This window comes from Choristoneura fumiferana, chromosome 9, assembly GCF_025370935.1.
Source record: "Choristoneura fumiferana chromosome 9, NRCan_CFum_1, whole genome shotgun sequence".
In the NCBI taxonomy this organism is placed as follows: domain Eukaryota; kingdom Metazoa; phylum Arthropoda; class Insecta; order Lepidoptera; family Tortricidae; genus Choristoneura; species Choristoneura fumiferana.
This window is the reverse complement of record NC_133480.1, coordinates 17494957-17508062: the sequence shown is the minus strand read 5'-3', so window position 1 is coordinate 17508062 and position 13106 is coordinate 17494957. Positions and strand designations below refer to the sequence as shown.

The 13106-nt window shown below is 37.7% G+C and overlaps 1 long non-coding RNA gene across 1 annotated transcript; it reads right to left on the bottom strand.

Annotated features, from left to right (window-relative positions):
• Positions 1 to 1413: 1413 nt before the first annotated feature.
• Positions 1414 to 4483, bottom strand: LOC141430888 (uncharacterized). Its single transcript, XR_012451674.1, has 2 exons — positions 3913 to 4483; positions 1414 to 2721 (listed from the first exon to the last, which is right to left on the bottom strand). It is a non-coding gene; the product is annotated as an uncharacterized lncRNA (long non-coding RNA).
• Positions 4484 to 13106: the final 8623 nt, after the last annotated feature.

Sequence of the window (13106 nt, the reverse complement as noted above, 5' to 3'; positions counted from 1 at the left end):
TATGAAATAATTATTAATTATTATTATTATTCGAAGGATTTGTTTTCTCAGCTCTAGGCTGGTATTAACTACATTTACGGGTTATCCACCAAGTAAATGTAGCAAGAGTTGTAGAATAAATATTTTTAAGAAATTGCTGTAGATATTTTCAGTCTAGTTGCATGAACTTTCTCACTATTCTGCATGTATTAAGTATTGCGGCTTTTGTAAAAATTGTTTATTATTATATTATTATTATTGTTAAAATTATCATTCCGAGGCTTAAAGACTCGAAACCCTAAAGACTCAAAGGCCGCAAAGACGGTATCTTGCATCCATACGCGTAAAATAAGCCAATTTAATTGACAAATATAGTTTGTCTTTAAGACTCCGGAGTCTTAAGGGTTCGATTCTTTAAGCCTCGAAAATGAGCGTTATCCACAACTCTATACTAAGGCAACGGATAAACATACTTACGAGTATATAGATAAATACATACTTAAATACATAATAATATTAAACATCCAACCCCCGAGAACAAACATTCGTATTATCATACAAATCTGTTCCGGCCGGGATTCGAACCCGGGACCTCAAACTTTCGTAGTCAGTTTCTCTAACTTGGCCCATACAATATATACCTAATAGACTAACATACACCAAACTGTATAAGAGGGAAAACGAGCACGCGGTCCACTTAATTACCACTTAGCAATCACCGCCGCCCATGATGACTAAAACTAATTAAGTAACTAATTAATTAACTAATTTGGTGACAAAACGGCGTGACCCCGTTGAGTCACCGTCCCTGACGAATCATGTCCCGGAACCCGAAATATGTATTTAAGTATGTATTTATCTATAAAGTATATTTATCCGTTGCCTGTATCCACAGTAAAAGCTTTGCTTAGTTAACTAGGTCAATTGGTGTCAAGTGTCCCATGATATTTATTTATTTAATTTCGACATTGAAAGATTTTTTATTTTTTATTAATAATGCGTTTAATACAATGATCACAATAATGCCATAAAAGTCTATTTAGTCATATACCTACACAGCCAGCCCTTACAGGGACTTAATCACTTTTGTTTATTTCTTATTTTATGTGACACTTCAATATGATTTTATTTTTGACGTTGACTTATTATTATGTGAATAATAGGACCTAGTATTAGAAAAATATATCGCTATTAATATTAATATAATTGAGGTATGCAGTCACATTTGCCGTAGGTCTCTCTCTCTCTCTCTCTCTCTTCTCTCTCTCTCTCTCTCGTATATTCTCATATTAAATAAATATGTGTCACTTCTGTTTTTCCTTATTTTTACTGAACATAATTTGCAGGCAAATACTAAATTTAAGATAGGAGTCGAATAAGTAAGTTTTAGAAAATGGCAAAGATAATAAATGCAACACAGTTTAAAGAAAGAAAAAGAAAGAAAAACATTTATTCGTCACATTTTTTACAAATAAAAGAGAAAACACACAATATAACCACATGCTTTACTTAAACAGTGATAACAGTGATATAAATACCTATATGACATTTCAACAGGATTACCATTTAAAAATTTATGAAAAATGTATGATTTCAGCGGGAAAAAATTATGACTACTTAACAATAATTATGACAGACATTACATATTATGACTTTTAAAATTATGGCAGTCGCAAAGATCCCGTATAAATTACAAAAAAACTTCAAGAACAGAAAACATACAGTTCTGTTATATAAACTTATTATTCTATATTTATGTGATATATTACTAAGTTCGATTTTGGATGACAGAGTCATCAAATTTAAAAGCATAATCTTGCCTGATTTACTCGCAATATTGGGATTAACTTTCTCGACCTCCACTCATACTGTAATTTACTTTCACTTCATACTGTTTAAATTACTTTCATGTTTCGCTTAATTTTTTCCTAAAATGATTAATTCTCAAAAGTGGTTATTTACAATATTTAGCGGAAGCAACAGTCGATTTTTACAGCGTTTCTTCTTAAACGGTTTAGGTATAAAAAAGTAGTAAAATCAGTCTTTTTTTTAAAACAAGTAGTTGTTCAATTTAATTAATAAACTTCAAGATTAATCTGTTGTGGTGTCCCCACCTCCACCACTGTCGCATCCTCCAGTATCACCTCCTCCGGTATCACCTCCTCCAGAATCACCTCCACCTCCATTACCACCACTGTCATAAGTCGTTCCAGCTCGATCATAACTATCACAAGTTCCACTATCTTCATACCCATAACCACTACTACATTTTTCACTTTTATGTTCATTGCCATGAGGCCGACAATCAAAATCATAATGTCTGTTCTGACTTTGATGTCTCGGTTCACTGGGTAGTCCGGTAGCTTCTGAATGACTGGGTGGCAGCTTATCGACTATAGTATGAGCTGTATTCCAGCCGTGAGTATTAACGACATCTGAGCCAATAGTTGGATCATCTTGGGTTCTTAATAAATTATTATGAATAAAAACAGAAAGTGGTTCTTCATTGATCATATTATTATCGTCATAAACTGGTGTATCGTGTGACACTCCAGAGCCAAAGGACGATCTGTTTGCACCAAAGCTTGGACCACTTCGGTTCACTCTGCCATGAGCTGGACCACTTCGGTTCACTCTGCCATGAGCTGGACCATTTCGGTTGACAGTGGGGAACCATCCTTGCTTCTTCGCGAAGTAAAGGCAGAGGCAAAAGCAACCGCAGACTATGTTTATAGAAACCAGCTGAAACACGAGATTAGAGTTTTTATAAAAATCTAGGAATTCATTTGTGCTGGTCATCATGTCAGCCAAAAGACGTCTACTGCTAGACATAGGCCTCCCCCAAGGCTCTCCACTCAGACCGGTCTTGTGCTTTCGATCTTAACCAAGTCGTCGCTCCATATTGTTGGTGGCCTACCGGCATTTGTGTTGGTATACTGCAATATTTATTCATAAATGGGCCGCGGCCATTATTAGATAGGAGGATGATCTAATTAAAGCCGCAAGTTCACGGTGGATGCAGGTCGCATCCAACCGGAGCAACTGAAGGTGTATGTAGCAGGTTTATGTTCAATAGCGGACGTCCTACGGATGATATATTATTTTAATGGTATTTTTAAACTATGATAGTGACTACTACTAGCCTCATGGCTATGGCCTCTCAAGCTGAGGATCGTGGGTTAAAAACCTATGAGTTTTTCGAAATTAGTGTACGAATTACGTTTAAAATTTGACAATATCATTACGGAGAAGGAAGATATCGTATGGAAACCTGCACAACCTGCAATGAAATTCAATGGTATGTATAAAGTTCTCAATCCGTACTGGGACTACTGGGCCTGCGTGAGAATGACGGCCTGAGCTCTCTCATTTTTAGGAGGGCCTGTGCCCAGTACTGTAGTAGGTCGTTAAAGGCTGGGATTATGAATAGTGACTTCTCATTTGTTATATTATTTGTGTAGTACTATGGGTTTTTTGAGCTACTACCACAAAATAATTCTGGAGCCGATAGTTAATACCCAAGTTAAGCAGCCAGTACTTATAGACAAAAACTGGGCAGTTGTGACAATATTACACACATGCGAGTCACGTATAAGTATTTATTACCTATATTTATTAGTCATCTTTAGTTTAGCATTCAAGCACAAAAATATTTGCCTAAATCCTCTACAATAATGTCTAAATATTGAGGTTTAACTGTTCAATCTGTAGTTTAATTTTTAATTTAAACTTCCCTACTTTTATATTTTGCTTTGTTTTAAACCGTTAAACCTGTTTTAAGTTCAAACATTCCTAAAAATTTTGACACTTCATATTAACCCGTGCAAAAAAAACGAAAACCAAATATTTTTGACAAAATATCTGGTTCACTTAGAAAAATATTTATAATAATAATAATAATAAATACCATTTATACTGTGTAGGATTACTCACCACTACCACTATTGTCGCTTTTTCGTAAAACATATTTTTAACACTACCACAAATTCGTCAAGCACTATTAAATAGCAAAATAATCAACTGTCTTTAAGGTTATACATATTGTAACTGACACAAAGTAGATTACTGAGAATAGCACTATACTCGTAATCAAACTTTTAGAACATAAAAAAACATATCACTACAGAATGTATACACTGCAAAGTCGTCTTAGAAAGCAAACGAATAGAGTTCATATTAGAAGCGACAGTAGGGCTCCTTACTAAAACTAATGGCAGAATAGAGCACCAACCGATACTAAACTAACGAGAGTTTGTAGCAAATGTTTTCCAACAAATCAATCACGCACTTACATACTTAGTAGCGGTATGTGTAGTGCATACAATTTTTATGGAAAGTCAAGTAATTTTTCTGATTTGGAACGTCATTTCCTAGAGTTTTTTACCTATAAACTATTAAGAGTCCACCCACGCCAAACGGCGCGAGCGGTTTTGTACCTCACCCCCGCGACCCCTCTGAGATAGATCGCGTGCAACCGCGATTTGTTCGTAGGCGTTATGCGACAGCAACGCGTTTTCGCGCGCAGCGCGGCGAAATACGTAAGTACCGCTAAAGTTTTTCAGAAATGTCAAAACGATCGTTTGTTATGGAGTTTGTATTGAATACGTCATATACTGACTGCTATGACGTTACAATTTTCCACGTTCAAACTGATTCAATTTTATGTACTTAGGTACTTAGGTAATTCGTTTTTATTAACTAAACTCGCCAAAATTACGAAAAATTTGTAAAATCGGTTATTATGAGTATTTTCAAAGCTGCATTCCAATACAATACAATGACTCTTTATTGTACTCCGGTCTGAGTGGAGAGCCTTGGGAGAGGCCTATTATGTCCAGCAGTGGACGTCTTTCGGGTGACATGATGATGATTATGATGATGATTATCACAATACTAAAGTTCACCTAACTTTTATTTTCTTAGGTACACTTTAATTTAACTATGGCCTATGAAATACACCTACATTTCTAAAAGTGTATTAGTAATTTCTTGCAAGAGAAATACCTATATCAAAATATTAAAAATTATTAAAAATTAAGCAAGATATATTTCTCAAAATGTAGACAAAACTGAAGATAACTTATAATACCTATACTCATTTAGGTAGGTATACACTAAAATATGGATCCATTTGCAGATATCGATTTTTTATTTGAAAACCAAAAACCTCATTTGCTTCGTACAGTCGGATAAAACATTCAAAGGACATAACATTGCCTGGCGGGCAATTATTTCAATCACAGGTGGACATTATATTGTGTAAAATTACCCACGTTTATAATTTTATAAACATTGTACTTTGCTCTGATAACTGTTATTTTTATGTTTTATGTACAATAGAGAGTTATAAACCCTTTAATGAACAAAAAATACTCATTCGTGACAATCGATTTTATAAGAAAATGGCCCTAAGGCAAAGTTGACGGTTTTTTGCCCAAAATTAGGCTTCTAGGTTGGCAACGCATCTGCAATCCCCCTGGTGTTGCAGGTGTCTATGGGCGGTGGTGATCTCTAATCATCAGGAGACCCACTTGCTCGTTTGCCATACAGTTAAATAAAAAAAAATAAAAAAAAATCATTGGAACTAATTTCTTACACTGGCAATTATTTTAATGATTGTCAGTGTCACTGTGGCGGTTTCTTTGAACAATAACAAAAAATGCTCAAAACGATTCGTAGTCAACAACGGATCATTGTAAATAATGTTTATAATAAACTACTGGAAAAAAAAGCTTGGGGAAACTATTTCGCTACAAAACCTTTTCAAATTAACATCGGAGCTAACAGATAAACGTTGTAGACAAGTCAAGATGTCATTGTGGTCTGGTAAAAATAAGCAGTAATTATAGTTATTAATAAACTTTCTAGGTATGTCGGAGTCATCGATTACGCGAATTACGAAAGAAGGTCGCTCCTCAGGTTTTAGGTCGCCAAAGATAAAAGAAAGCATTGTTCCGACTATACTGAACTATTGCCATGTAAATAAGAACAATAGCGCCCTCTTGACAATCCATATCCATATCCATACTAATAATAATATTATAAATGCGAAAGTGTGTTTGTATGTTTGTGTGTTTGTCCGTCTTTCACGCCGTAACGGAGCGACGGATCGACGTGATTTTTGGCATAGAGATAGTTTATGGGCCCGAGAGTGACATAGGCTACTTTTATCCCGGAAAAATGCACAGTTCCCGAGGGAACAGCGCGCGATAACCGAATACCACGCGGGCGGAGCCGCGGGCAAAAGCTAGTATAAAACAAGTTTCATCCATTAACCAGCTCGTTCAGGTCGTTCTTAAATCCGTTTAAGAACGACCTACACCGACTAGACTTCTTAGAGTAGTAGTGATTTGAGACACAGTGTCGAATGTGTGGTGGCAGGTCGTGATCATTTGTGTTGGAGACCGCAGGAACGGCGCACGATGTCATCATGGATAACAACAGAAAATCCGACGACAATTTTTACAAATGCTGCTTTTTAATTGATCAGCTAGAACTCCCCCGATCGGTGGACCGAAATGTTGTTTAAGGGCTCACACAAAACTGAGATGCGATGCGATGCGACGCCGCATCGCAGGAACTAACGATCTTCCCAAGACTTCCGAAGTTCCCAAGACGATCCCATAGAGCTTATGGGAACGGAAGCAATACCATGCCCTCGGTACCGCTCTGCTTTCAGAGCATGACATGAGTGCGTGTGAGCTAACTTTGGGGGCGGCAGACGTGAACTTGCCTTCGAAATCCAAAAGCTTAATGGTTACTTGACCTGAAATGTATATTTCAGAACTAAATTATTGTTATTATTATTTTAAAATTTATGACGGTGGAAGCATTTTACACTTCCACTGAACGTAGATATAGTTTAGATATAGTTAGTGTTTAGTATTGTAACTAAGGGACCCCATATATCCCTGTATTTCTTTTATTATTATTTTTTGTATTTTTTTTTCTTTAATTGTATAATATAGTTTTAAGTATTATTTGTAATTATATTTTTATGAAAAAATGACTTTCTGCCAAGTTTCTTGCGGCGCATTCTTCTTGGCAATGATGGTCTTTCCGAAAGCGCTGGTAGTTTAAAAAAATGAAGTGTAAAAGTGCCCATTGCGGCCTATTTACTGAATAAATCATTTAAATTTGAATTTGAAATTTGCTAATTCCTGCGATGCGATTTTGTGCGGCAAAGTGTTAGTGCAGGTCACCATACTAATATATATCATATCGCAGGAATTCGCAGGAATGCGCGATGCGAATCAGATCGGAAGGTTTTGCGATGCGTCCTGCGAGCTCGCAGATTTTTGCTATGCGATGCGAATTCGCAGTTTTGTGTGGGAGCCCTAAAAGGTCACTTAAACTAAAAAAAAAAACACTGATGCGTCAAAGATGTTCAGTGTTCTTTGTACGAGTAAGAGGAGATTTACGAGCCCCATCATTACGCTCCAACAGTACGGGCAAAGCCGTAAAAAGTGCTGCCCGGTTTATTGCCAGCTTTTTAGGGTTCCGTGGCCATAACGCCAAAATAGGAACTGTGATGTTGTATTTTTTTATTGAATAATCTCGTCTCGGCCTACATGGATCAGAGAGCGTAGGTCGCAGTTCCCAGCACGCGAGCTCAGTTTAGATTGCTAACTTTTAGAAAAAAGAAAGAAAATAAAACAGCTGCTTAGGCAGCGATTTATTGCCGTGTAAATATATCTTAATTATTATAAGTAACGGTTATCTGCCTTTTCGCACAATATTTTTTTTACAAATGTTTCACTTGCCAAATACTTCATTTCACAAGTCATGTTTTTTTCTGAAACTATATTTTTTCCCGGAGCTTTCTTTTAACAAACCTAACCTACTCGTTACCTACTGTGTTCTATAAAAGCATAAGAACATAATACACTGAGAAAAAATTCTGGTTTCAAAAAAAAATAAAATTGGGAAACGAAACAGTTGTAAGTACACACAGTGTAGGTACTTGATAGGTACATACTTTGAATATATGATTATGGAGAAGCGGTGCCTCCTGATGCAGGCTTTACCAAGCTTAAATGGAGGATCCAGCCAATATTTTTTTTTATGCACAAAGAGTTAAGAAAAATAAATAAACTTGTTTTTTTTTGGTCCTTGGGTGACGATACCATACTATTATACCGCTAGTTCGGTTGTAATCCCTTGTCAAAAATAGTACGGAACTCTGTTTAACGTGGCCTGAAATACACTAGGCCAGTTTTAACATCTTTGCCTGTTGGTTTATGAGATTCAATCTGTGTAAACGGAAACTATATCACGACCGCCTTGACTTGTTTGTCGTGGTTTTAGAGGGTACATTTACAAGCTTTTATTTAACTTGCAATGGTAGTTTGTGAGCTGTATGTATATGTCGGCGGCCGATCGAAAAATTCGCCAGATCACGAAATTCCTAGGCACATCATGAAATGGCGCTATTTCATGAATTGGCTAAGGAACATCCGCCGTATCGTACAAAACTCACCGTTTAAAGATTTGCCTAGTGACTTTTGGGCAGATCATGAAATTCCTAGGCATATCATGAAACTCCGCCATATCGGATCTGGCACTTCGCCGGCCGCTGACGCGACACGCTCGCTTGGCTCGTGCGTTGTGATCACAATTCGTACTAACCACTGCTCGCTTCGCTCTACGTACCTAAATTTTTTTTTTTTGGCATATCACGATGTGCCTGGTATTGAGCTAGGAATATCGACAAATGCGTTCCTCTAATCGATCTGCCGTATTGTTTCTCAGGCACATCGTAATATGCCTGGTCAACTTTTAGGCATATTATGAAATAGCGCCACTTCACGATGTGCCTAGGAATTTCGTGATCTGGCGGATTTTACGATCGGACGCCGGCATCCATAAAATACATGAAAGTCATCATCCCAGCCTCCAACTGCTGGGAACAGGACTCCTCTGAGAATGACAGGGCTTGGGCCGTATTTCCCACACGGACCTATTGCGGAATAGTAACTATACACACACCATTAAATTGCTTCGCTGGTTTTTGCAGGTTTCACGTGATTTGAACCCACCATCTTCTGCTTGCGAGGATATAGGTCACACCACCAGGCCACTACGGTTATTTCCACACTATTATTTTTCACATTTCTATAGTAGTTATCTAGTAATAACCTAATCATAAAAATTTCATTTTTAATACAAGCTTTTTTGCTGACTGTACTTGCATTGTCATCCAAACTACATTTGCATACCAAATTTCAAGTCGATGCCATTAACCATTGAAGAGTTCCGTCCTGCGGAGAATATCCTGGCCGGAATACCAGGATGTCACTACCAGACTATTGTATTGTCACGTGATTTACATAAGTATTTCAAATTTCAAGTCAATCCAGTCAATAGGACTACTGGAAATTGGTCCAATTTACCTTGTAAGATTTGATTACAGACAGACAGACAGTTAAATAACGGGACAGGTGAAACTAAATATGTAAAATCTTGTAAAAAGGCTGTGTTGACTACTGCTTGTGACCACGGCCATTGAAATGTGGCTGAGACTATAATTTCTCAAAACGTTGTTCAGTTGTCCATTTATTAAAAAAAATTGACACTATTTCAACACAAAAAAGTTGGAAAACCCCCGACTTTGTCACTTCAAAGTTCAATATCTCAAAAATGGCTGAACCGATTTTGATAAAGCATACCTAAGAACCATTGCTAGAAAACCTGCTTTCAGATAAAACACGCACGCACGCACGCACGCACGCACGCACGCACCCACACACACACACACACACACACACACACACACACACAACACACACAAACAAACTTATAACACCCCACTTTTTGCATCGGGCGTTAAAAATAAGTAATATTGTGTTGTACAAAACCTTGTGGTGATAAAAAGTCAGATAATCTTTATAATATTGTTGGATCCAATACAAAGTTTCGATGTAAGTAGTTACACAATTACGATTTTTTCCTCACAAGGTTTCGTCAAGTTTTGCTGACGTCAAGAAATTTTGGATGGTTTATGAGTATAAACTCGTATGATGTCGTCCTTAGTGTTAATAATTTCTTGACAATAAGTTTAATTGACAATTTCACGGTAGGACAACTTTTTGATATTAATTATGATACGTCGAGGTAATTATTATTTGTTTAGCGATAACTCCCGGGTCCTGTAGTAGTTATGAGTCAAAATGACGAAAATTTAAAACATTGATTTACTTATTCTGCTGTCAAAAGCCTTAATTTGATCAAAACCAAATCAAAAAACCCATTTACATTTATCAGCCCTGAAAGAATCTAAATAACCCAACATAAATCAGCGCAAAAGTTCAATCTGATTCCGGAATTTTAAATTTTCGACGTAAATTGAGTTCGGGCCATGTGCCGGTGAATTCCTGTCGTAAATTACGACAGAGTTTGTTACGCCACATATGGAGTCACATCTGGAACTGAGAATTTGTGCTTCTGTAGCGGAGGATTGTTCCTAAAAACCCTACCTCTACCCTAACCCTACTGGAAAGCCCTAAAAAAACTAAAATTTATAAAATCAGGCGTTACTTTGCGGAGGTCCATATCAATGAATTAAAATAATTTATTTGCTCACCCGCGACCTTTATAAGGTCTTATAAGATATAAGAAAGGGAAACCAAGTCTAAGTTTTTAGTAAAATTTAAAAAAAGAAAAGAAATTTCATATACTTATAACTTCACATTTATTCTAAAAGTTCAAATAATTATAATTAAAAACTGATTCATGACTTCCTATCCTACAATATTGTGTACAATAAATACTATCTAACATCCAAGGCTAAAACTATTTATAAACTAAACTATTTTACAAAATAAAGTTCAAATTGTAAAAATCAGGAAGTTAATCAGTTCCATCGAGGCAGAGGAAGAGACATAAGGACTCGGTCGCACTACGGCTCAACCGCGGTTTTTAACCGCGTGACTTTGTGAATCAAGTAAACTAATGCAAGTGGCCGCACCGGCTTTAAATGTACTTGATTCAAAAAGTAACGCGGTTAAAAACTGCGGCGATTAAGCCGTAGTGCGACTTAGGCCTTAGAAGACCTTTTTTTTAGTTATGGATTTTAGTGATATCGTAAATTAATATCCTTTACTTACACATGTTTGCTGCTCGTAATTAATTAACTCAATTCTCGCTTTTAAACCAACAGAATTAGGCCATTTCATTTGACCTCTTGAAAGTTCCCGTAGAGTTAATGAAAATCAAAAATAGCACAGTGTATAAGGGCCCAGAGGGATTCGCACTGTATGGCTTCATCCACACGCTGTATAAACGGTAACCTGTCATGTCAGTAAATGAGACAGCCGCTCCCCTGTCATCAATTACCAACTTGGCGATGGTGATCGAGAAGTGTTCATTTTGTGTTTACCCGTGTCCTTCCAGTTAGGGATGGCAAAATATACATATACATACAAAGCCGAGTAAAAAGGTTATGTTTAGAGTATGAATAGCTGGAAAAATATGCAAATTGAAGTGGCAATGGGCAGGCCACATCGCTCGAAGAACAGGTAACAGTTGTGGGAGAAAAGTCCTCGAGTGGCGACCACAATCCGGAAGACGAAGCGTTGGTAGGCCTCCCACCAGGTGGACTGACGACATCGTGAGAATAGCGGGAAACCGGTGGATGCAAGTGGCGAGTTGTTGTTCATTGTGGCGTTCTAAGGGGGAGGCCTTTGTCCAGCAGTGGACGTCTTCCGGCTGATGATGATGATGACGATGATGAATATTAATGTTTAGTTTATGTTTATGGAGAGAGCTATGATTGGAGTTTCTTTGCGCGGTAGAATCCGAAAATTCGTCAAAGAACTAAAGTCACCGACATAGCTGGAAAAATATGCAAGTTGAAGTGCCAATGGGTGGGCCACACCGTTCGAAGAACAGATAACCGTTGGGGTAGAAAAGTCCTCGAGTGGCGACCACGTACCGGAAGACGAAACATTGGCAGGCGTCCCACCAGGTGGAGTGAGGACATCGTGAGAATTGCGGGAACCGGTGGAGGCAAGTGGCGAGTTGTCGTTCATAGTGGCGTTGTAAGGGGAGGCCTTGGTTCAGCAGTGGACGTCTTCCGGCTGATGATGATGATGTTTAGAATAAGTTTTTGGTAAATTTTAATTTTTATACAATCTTTTTGTCGACTCTACTTCCATTGTCACCCAAACATATGCATACCAAATTTCAAGTCGATGCCATTAACCGTTGAAGAGTTCCGCCCTTTGGAGACGAACCTGGTCGGACTACCAGGATGTCACTACCAGATTATTATCATCATCATCATTCTTGACAACGAGTTCATTTACATCATGTTCTCATAACGTAAACCGCAAGGAAGTAGTTATGTAGTATCAAGTCAGCAAAATACAAGAGTTCGGTTATCGCGCGCTGTGCCCTCGAGAACTGTGCATTTTTCCAGGATAAAAAGTAGCCTATGTCACTTTCTGGTCCATAAACTATCTCTATGCCAAAAATCACGTCGATCCGTCGCTCCGTTACGGCGTGAAAGACGGACAAACATACACACAAACACACTTTCGCATTTATAATATTAGTATGGATTGTGAAACAAACAGTCATACAACACATATTCGTACAACAATACAGGACTATACTTTCTATAACCTAACCAACAAAAAGTAGGAAACCCCCGATATTGTCACTTCAAAGTTTAAGATTTCAAAAAAGACTGAACCGATTTTTATGAAACATGTCTAAGCACCATCGCTAGAAAACCTGCTTTAAAATAAAAAAACCGTATTCAAATCAGTCCACCCGTTTAAGAGCTGCGGTGCCTCAGACAGACACACATAGCGGTCAAGCTTATAACACCCCTCTTTTTGCTTCGGAGGTGAGAAACTAAAAACAAACACAAGCATCATGATTACCGTAATTTTCATATAAAATATAATAATTCAATAGAATAGAACACTAGCGATAATTATAAAATATTCTATCAACGAAAAGTGTCGTATCACGTTTAAGTGTAAACTGCCCTTAAGAGAAGTTTCCCTGCCGGCCGCGCGGCCGCGTTAGGTATTCGTCGTTGGGATATTGCTGTCTTTATCGCTCGCGACATAAGCGCTCGCAGCCATCCCCCCCCCCATGCTCCCCATGCCTTCCGCAAC